General features: G+C 33.9%; 1 long non-coding RNA gene across 1 annotated transcript; it reads left to right on the top strand.

The window, feature by feature from the left end:
* Positions 1-1,000: 1,000 nt before the first annotated feature.
* Positions 1,001-6,599, top strand: LOC114458559 (uncharacterized). The gene is made up of 3 exons (XR_003673055.1): positions 1,001-1,030; positions 5,398-5,536; positions 6,111-6,599. It is a non-coding gene; the product is annotated as an uncharacterized LOC114458559 (long non-coding RNA).
* The last annotated feature ends 2,289 nt before the right edge of the window (positions 6,600-8,888 follow it).

Genomic DNA, 8,888 nt, shown 5'->3' with positions numbered 1-8,888 from the left:
ATATGTCTGTGGTCCATACACAGAACATCCAAAGGTTTTTTTCTCTGCCAAATCACATCATTTACTAGTCAGCATGTCAGCATTACAGACATTACAGAATTATTAAGAGCTTAAACAGAGCAGAAATACACGCTATTTTTATGACACCACAGTATTACCGTATTACCGCCCATGCCTAGTGTGTGTGTGGAGTGAATTTCTCCCTGACGCGGTGTCAGTTTGGCCTGAAACTTTTTTAACAGCTTCCACATAGTGGTGTAACAATACATTGATCCACATCAATTAATTAATTAACGATCCATTTACATTGATGCACAATGAAGACATGGATGAACATCGTCATCTTAAAGATACACCTTTATTTTGAAATAAACATACGTCCCTGCCACTATTTCCTGGTTGGAAATAGACTGTAGCTCCAGTGTTAGCCCCGCCCCATCGCGACCAATAAATGAATGATGAACCTTTTCCATCAGTGTTATATGGTTGGGTTTAGATCTTAACTTGTCATGTGGCAGTAGATTAATGCCCTACATTACCTACATGACATGTGACCTTTCATCAACAATAGTTTAAAGTAGGGACGTTACATTCTGATATAGATATCTGATACTAGTCCAATATTAGCAAAAAACTATTATCACATTATATAGGCCTGCATCTAAAATGTGTGATATAAACACTCTGATCTAATCAGTTCATTCCATACTCCGCTCCAGCTTTTCTAATTAATAGGTCAGTTTTTTTCTTTTTCTTTTTTTCCTCAACGTTGCAGAATCGGTAAAGTTAAACTGTTTCCACTGAAGACCTTCATTTTCCTCCACATCATGTGATCTCTGAACAAACTGATAGTTTTAGTCAATTTCAAAGTGATGACACTGCAAAGGATGGATGAATATTTCTAGATCCTTCATGTTCATTCTGTCTCTTCCATCCTTCAGGTGGAGCTGATTCCATGCTGATGTTACAGGTGAATGGAGGATTGTGGAACCACTCAGCTGTGACAGCAAACATGGACTCCTCAGAAAAGGTGAGAAATGAGTGGAACAAAACCAGTGAATGTAGAACCAGTGAAAGACAAGCTCACAGCAGGAATCCCCCCTCCCTGTCCCTTTTCTGGCACGGTACAACGGACGTGATCACCAGCTCAACTCGGTTCCCACAGAGAAACTAGTCATCTCGTTCATTTACGACACACATGGCATTACGTCATCATTAAGCGACTCTGTTCATACCTGTCATGTTTTGGATTAGAAAATAAGGAAATTTTTCTGGCGTCCACTACGAGCCGTCCCACCCGCCCAACCGAGCTCCAGTATTTCATTTATTTTTTTCCGGAAAAAAAGATATGTAATACAAAATAAATACTAATGAATAAAAAAACAAAATTAAACAAAAACGTATGTCAAAAATAAAGTAAGATACAATTAAAAGGTATATGTAAATTGTAGTGACAGTGATTATTCTGACTGCTCATTTTTAATTATTTATGTCACATAAAAATGTATGAGAGCAACATTAATGTCACAGTCATCATATTTCCCCTCAGGGATCAATGGTTTACTGAATCTGATCCGGTTTATTGTTTAGGTTAATTTAAATTAAGTTTATCAAAACTTAATTGAAATGGTCCTGATGACATCATTCTAGACCATAATGATTACACAAATGTCCATTTCCGCGTTTAACCATTTTCATTGGTCGATTCCGTGATTTATAGTTCCCTGTTGGTGTTCAGCTGCAGCTGAGGGGAGGGGCTTCACGTGTGTCTGTTTATGTCTGCAGCAGCGAATGAAGTTGTCAATTGAAACAGGTGAGGGGGAAAAAACTAGAGATGAACCATAGATATATTAAGAGATGGACATGGTGCTGTTAGTATCGATACCTTTGCGAGAAAGTACAGTATCCGATACTAACTTTTTGGTATTGACACTTTATTTAGTTTTTTGACAACGCTATTCTTACCAGTGGGAAAGTTCTTGATGATATATCTCTGCTAATCACGTCCATAACGTGCATACAGCTCTGAGCACAGATATGTAGAAGGTAGATGAACCACTCCTCATGAAAAAACAATGTTCAGCTCCATCCACAGTATGAAAAAAATGATTGAACCATGAAAAAAACACATTTAAAATAAATACACAAGTGAGGGGAGGGGGGTGCAAGAAAAGCCCCCAGGTCTATAGAACACTGGAGGAAACCCTGACCCACCAGTTGAGAATTACTGCTCTAAACAACTGACAGTCTGTAGTAGGTCTCCATCTACTACACCAAATATATTAACAAAACATATTTTTCTGTTTTTTGAAGAATTGTCGTTGACATAATCATTATTATTTATCATTAACTTATTCAGATATCATTCAACTACATGAAAACAGCAGATCATCAATATTAAGTCCCTCTCTAACTACTACAGATGAGATGGTAATAAAATACTGTTTAATGGTTTTTAAATCATTTTTATTTGTAAATGATCATAAAAAATAGAATAACTTAAAAATGACTTCTTTAACAGTTACTGTAATAGGCTGAAAACAACCAACAGTCTGTATTATATCTCTCTCTATCCACTACAGCAAAGATATTAATAATAAAACACTCTGATTTTCTGATGGTTTTTATTGATTAAATAACCTTAAATACTGTCATTAATCAGCAAGAACTTTTTTTAAAAAAAAATTACTCTCGTAGCATGAAAATAACTGACAGTCTTTATTAGGTCACATCTACACACACCTCTACTACACCAAATATATATATAGAAAAACACTAAAATATGATAATAATCAACTAAAAATATAACTTTTTTTTCATTTAAAAATGATCGTGTTGATGTTTTGAACCCAGTATATCGTATGGTATTCTGCAAATTAAATACGATTAAACATTTGATTTATATTAATTAATTTATAAAACAAGTAAAGGAAACGTCTCATTTTCTATATTCATAAAAAGATCATTTATGAAAAGATTTTTAGCTTGTGCTAGTAAGATGATTATTATCATTATGCAGATCTATCCTAGAATTTAATGTAACTAGAGACAGACCTGATAAAGGTAGTTTATGGTTTTCAGGTTAATAGAGTGACCTTTGAATAATTTATTGGTAATAATTACATTATTAATTAGTGATGCTCCAAAAATATGACCAAACATGATGTTAAAAAGACGTGAGTAAACGACGCAGTCAGTGCACGCTTGTCTAGAAACAGACCAACTTGTCTGTGGACTCGTGGAGCGTCTGTATTTAATACATCTGATCACTACAGAGTTGATGGAGCAGTAAGTGTGTTTTATGTGTGTGTGTCACTTAGACACTGTAGTTACATGTAGCCCTCCATTAACACAGACCTTTAATACATCACAACTGTACTTGGTCCACGTTATAAACATCATTGCTCTGATAGAATTAAACGGTGCAATCACAGCTTCAATGCATTTTGTGTTTTAATTAGGGCTGCACCATTTTCACAAAAAACCTATTTGCGATTTTTCTGACAGATATTTCGATTTGATTTACAATTTTTAAAAAGATTTCATACATGTAAAAGCATTTTTTTTTTCCAAATTCTGTTTTCCACATCAATTTTTTAAATTTCCGTTTTTTTAGAAATATTAATGAATTATTTCAGAAAATATTAGTTTTTAACTCCTGTAAGGAAACCAAATACTAATAAATAAAAAAAACCTTAATTCCTTTTGAGCACAATTATTTTAATTTTGTTATGTAAAATAAGTTTGTAATATGCTGCTCGAATGAATAAATGAATGAATGAAAAATAAAGTAGAAACAATTAAAAAGAAGATATAAGTTGTACTGTGAGAAAACAAAATAAAAACTAATAAAAAAGGAAACTATAATTAAACAAAAATGTATGTCAAAAATAAAAATGTAATTTAAAATAATGAGTAAAATACAATTAAAAGGTAGATATAAGTTGTAGTGACATGGATTATTATGACTGCTCCTTTTTAATTATTCATGTCATATAAAGATGTATGAGAACAGCATTAATATCACTATATTTACCCTCAGGGATCAATGGTTTACTGAATCTGATCAGGTTTATTGATTAAGTTTTGATCAACTTAATTTAAATTAACCTAATTTAAATGATCCTGATGACATCATTCCAGAACGTAATGATTAAACAAAGCTAAATGTGCAACACATCACGTGTAAGAAGTGTTTTTTCACCACTAGAGGCTAGAATATTTTACAGTATCAGAAGTTATCAATAATCTGTGATGTTTCATACTCTACAATCTCTGGTATTGATGGTCTACAACAGAACAACTTTATCCAGATGTTCTGTAGCTCTGATCAAGTGAAGCTGATTAAAGCTGAGTCATGTTTTCACGGAGCACAGCAGCACTATGAGAAACAGACAGAGCTTCACAGACATGTTAAAGTTAAACAGACACTGGTGTCTCTGATGTAGGAGTCAGTGATGATTTGTGTAGTTTTATACCAGGTTAGACGGTGTTTAAGTGGTGTTTGAAACGACTACAAAGAGAGTTGGAAGGACATTTCTGCATAAAAAATGTTCTTTCCCTCACAGTGACGGTGTTTAAACCCAATTCTGTGAATTTCCGTCAGGTGTAGGTGTAGTTCTACAATTAGACACTAGATGGAGCCCCAACATAAGTATTAGGTCTAAGCTCCTCCTTCTACTACTTTGACTGAAAATCTATCACACCTGTGTGTTTGGACTCTCAGATAATGTAGTGGAGGAGCTCAGAGATGTTGTTAGTGAGTGTCTTCAGATTTATTGAATTATTATGTTTATTTTAAGCTCCTAAAAGCAAGTATTTAAGTTAGAATATAGGTCATGTTAAAGTACACAGGCTGATTCCATGTTTATATGTATTTTGACCCAAATGTAAGTTAACTCTACAGCCAAAGTGTTTGGCTTTACCAGTGTGTTTGTTTAGTGACATCTTAGTCAAAATACATTAAGGTACTATTTGATCCAATTGATATAATATATATATATAGTGATTTCATAGTGTAATTTAGGTTAAAACAATGAAGAATAAAATCACAGATATGTTAAGAATAATAAATATTGGTTAAGAGTTTCAGATAAATACATTTACATAAATACTAAAGTTAATAAATAAGTTTATGGGTAAAATACATTGTTAAAAAGTTAGACTTTAATTAAAATAGATAAAATTTGTACAGCAAAGCACATGATTTAATTTTACAAATAGAAATAGTTAAACATTGTAGGTTGATTTAAAAACATTAAACATTAAATAGCAGAAAATTAATTTATTTAATAAATGAAATATTTAAAATAGGAAAAGCTCAGGTGGTTCATTCTTTTAAAAACATTTGATTAGAACTCATTCTTCCTTTCTCTCTTTTTCATCCTTTTCTTTAAGGTTTTCAACCTGCTACAAAATCTACAACAAAACTGAATAAACTTTTAAAAGCTGAGGTGATTTCACGTCTTACTTGTGTTCCATCCATGTTCTTTCAAGCTGGACAAGCATTGTAGAAAATAAGCTTAACAAGTATCTGGTATGGTATTCTGTAAATTAAATATGATTTAAAATTAGATTTAGATTAATTAATTGATAAAAGAAGTAAAGGAAGTTTTTCACTTTCTACATTCATAAAAAGATCATTTAATAAAAAGCGTGTGATTTCCCTGGTTTAATTCTATGGGACATGTGCATGATAAATGTTTTTTTTACTCATTTTTGTATTTCATTAAATTTGGTGTATTTTTCTGTAATGTTTGTTTTTTGGTGTCATTGTGTATTTGAAAAAAGGAAAAAAAAATTATGCCAAGATTCACGGCTCTGCCCTACAAACACTGTAAAAGTTAACAAAAATCCATGGATCTCCTTTGGTGTCCCACTTCTCTAGATGATCTGCAGTGACTTTGAGCCCTGACAGTGAAACGCCCTATGAAAAGTGTGTTAATATAGGACATTTGTCTCATATTAAATTCTCTTCACTCTGTAGGGGGCGCTAACGCGCCAATGTCCATTTTTCCACATTGAGCTGGTTTAGGGCTGGAGGTTTAACAACTGATTCACAAATGTTTGTTTGGTTCCTTCTCTGTGTTTAATCTCTAACTGTTCTACAGGACTCTGGAAGCCAGAACAAAGTGACACCTCAACGTTCTCAGGACGATGAAGCTCAGCCACAACAAAGAAACAAATCTAAGATAAAAACTTCAGAGCAAAGAGTTCAACAGCAGAGCCAAGCTGGAGTTAAAGCTAAACATACATGTGACCAGTGTGGGAAGGCCTTTAGCTTTAAATCATACCTCACTAGACATCAAAGAATCCATTCTGGAGAAAAGTCATTTAACTGTGACCAGTGTGGAAAAGCTTTTACCCATATTTCTACCTTAATAAATCACAAAGTCGTTCATACTGGAGTTAAAAAGTTTGAATGTGATGAATGTGGAAAGACTTTTAGTCGATTTGGAAACCTCAGTGTACATCTCCTCATTCATCGTGGAATCAAAGCTCACAGATGTGAACAGTGTGGAAAGACTTTCACACAAAGATCACATTTAACTCTGCACATGCAGACTCACTCCAGAACAGAGTTGTATCGCTGTGACCACTGTGGGAAAATATATAAACAGAAACAAACCCTCACTGAACACCTGAGATCTCACACTGGACATGAAGTGTGTCCCTGTGACCAGTGTGACAAAGTTTTTACAACATTTGACCAGTTAAAACATCACCAAATCAGCCACTCATCAGAAAGACCTCATAAATGTGACACATGTGGAAAATCTTACAAGAGGAAATTTAACCTTACTCACCACCAACGAGTTCATGAGAAGAATGTTTTCAGATGTGACGAGTGTGGGAAGACCTTCAGCACTTCATCTGTTCTCCGCTCACATCTCTGTGTGGATGGAGACATGGAGCAGGAATCATCTTCAGATCCCAGCGACACACGGATGGTGACGACACCTTCTGGTTCCAGTGTTGGACTGAAGAACCCAGAGATCAGGCTGCACAGGATTCCAACATAAACCTGCTGTCAGCTGGAAAATGGACACCAACAGTTCAGGAAGTTGTTGATCTTTGAAGGTGTGGTCTGAAAGAAAAGATCAATACAATGATCAGTTGGAAAGGAAGCAGGAAGAAGTTTCCCTTTGTTCACTTTCTATACAGGATATACATTCTATAGCTTCTGTGTTCATACATGATGTATATGACGAATGATTCACATTATTATTATATTATTATTATTATTATTATACACTAATGACAGATTCTATATCAGGGCTGTCAAACTCATTTTAGTTGAGGGTTCAAATACGGACCAGTTTAGGGTCCAAAGGGCTTCAGATTATAGGAAAACCAGCCCTAGTTTATGAGTGACTTTAATTTTTTTGAAATGTTGTAAAATAATTTAGGAGAATTTGTATAACTTTCAAAAATTGAGAGTTCCTGCAACAATTTGAGTTTAAAAATAACTCCTATCATATCAGCATGGGAAAACAGTGAACTCTACAAATATTGTGGAGTTTACTCAAAATGTTGTGTTTTTAGAGGAGTTGTGATATCTACAACTGAAATAATTTTTAATTTACTCAATAATTTATGTGTTTTGTCATTTTTACTTTCTCCTGCAGACTGAATTAGATGCTCTAAAGGGCTGGATTTGGCCCCCAGGCCTTGAGTTGGACACACATTCTATATGAAAGACAGTCTGAGATGTTCATCATGTGTTTGTATACTGTACATAATAATCATTAGTCTATAAAACTATAGACATTCTAATAGATGTAATAATCAGATCCTAACTTGTAGATGAATATACATGCTGTGTTAATGCAGACCATCTTCATCATGTACCTTTGAATCTGTTTCTTTTCTCTGTGTTTATGAAGGATTCATATTTGTAATGAGTTTTAAATGAGTATCTAATACATCACAATAGTATTTTCTTGATTTTAGATGTGATGTGTTTTATATAAAGTATGTTTTTCTACAGTTGAAGTGAATGTGATGAAATGGTTCCTGACAGGGAAACCCTGCCTAAAGCCTGTGAATGGATCATGCAGTGTGCTGAATGAATATCAGGGGAAGGGGAGCCCAAAGTGTCCAAACACTCCCATTTTATCACCATATTTACATTTCTATCACCTCTGTGATTACAGCTCATAGATTTATTCAAACTCTGAAATGTTCTTTAATTTGTTCTTTAGCCTGTCCAGCCTTTCTTTAGAACTTACAATGTTCTATGTAACCATGATAAATCCTAAAGTTCTTCTTAAATCTTCCTTCTGACATAAAGTTTGAATCAATGTAAATGTAATGATATCAAATGTCCAGTGAAGCTTTGTTCCTTTAAATAAAGACATGTTATTGTCTGTGCTGGATTTCTTTGAACAGAGAAACATGTCAGAGAGGGAGAGCTTTTCATTGGATAGCACATAATCCTCCATCAAACACACATGGTTCCCATGAGAAGAACATCCACTGGATGGATCTAAGAACAGGAAGTGAAGGTTCCTCTGGAAACTGAGTGTTTAGTGAAGCTGAAGGAGTTTAAAAATAGACTTTTAGAGTAACCGCTGCTTTCACATCCAGTCATGACGTCTTTCTGACAAATTCTGATAAAATAAGTCAAACAAGTGCAGAATTATTTAGTTTGAGATTGTTCCTACATTAATTAAGGCCATTAATAAGCACATGTCTAAGTGTGTAAATGAATATAATATAAAGTTGTATATACAGAACACCAGGGTGGTGCATTGACACACTGAAGAACACATTAGCTGACATGTTTCATAACTCTGATGATTCAATAAAATACAAAGTGTTTGGAGTGACTTCATTATTAATATTATGAATCCAAACAGACACATAAAGACTTGTGATGTTATACA

Source organism: Gouania willdenowi, unplaced genomic scaffold (assembly GCF_900634775.1).
Source record: "Gouania willdenowi unplaced genomic scaffold, fGouWil2.1 scaffold_129_arrow_ctg1, whole genome shotgun sequence".
NCBI lineage: Eukaryota > Metazoa > Chordata > Actinopteri > Blenniiformes > Gobiesocidae > Gouania > Gouania willdenowi.
This window is presented reverse-complemented; position numbering and strand designations above follow the sequence as displayed.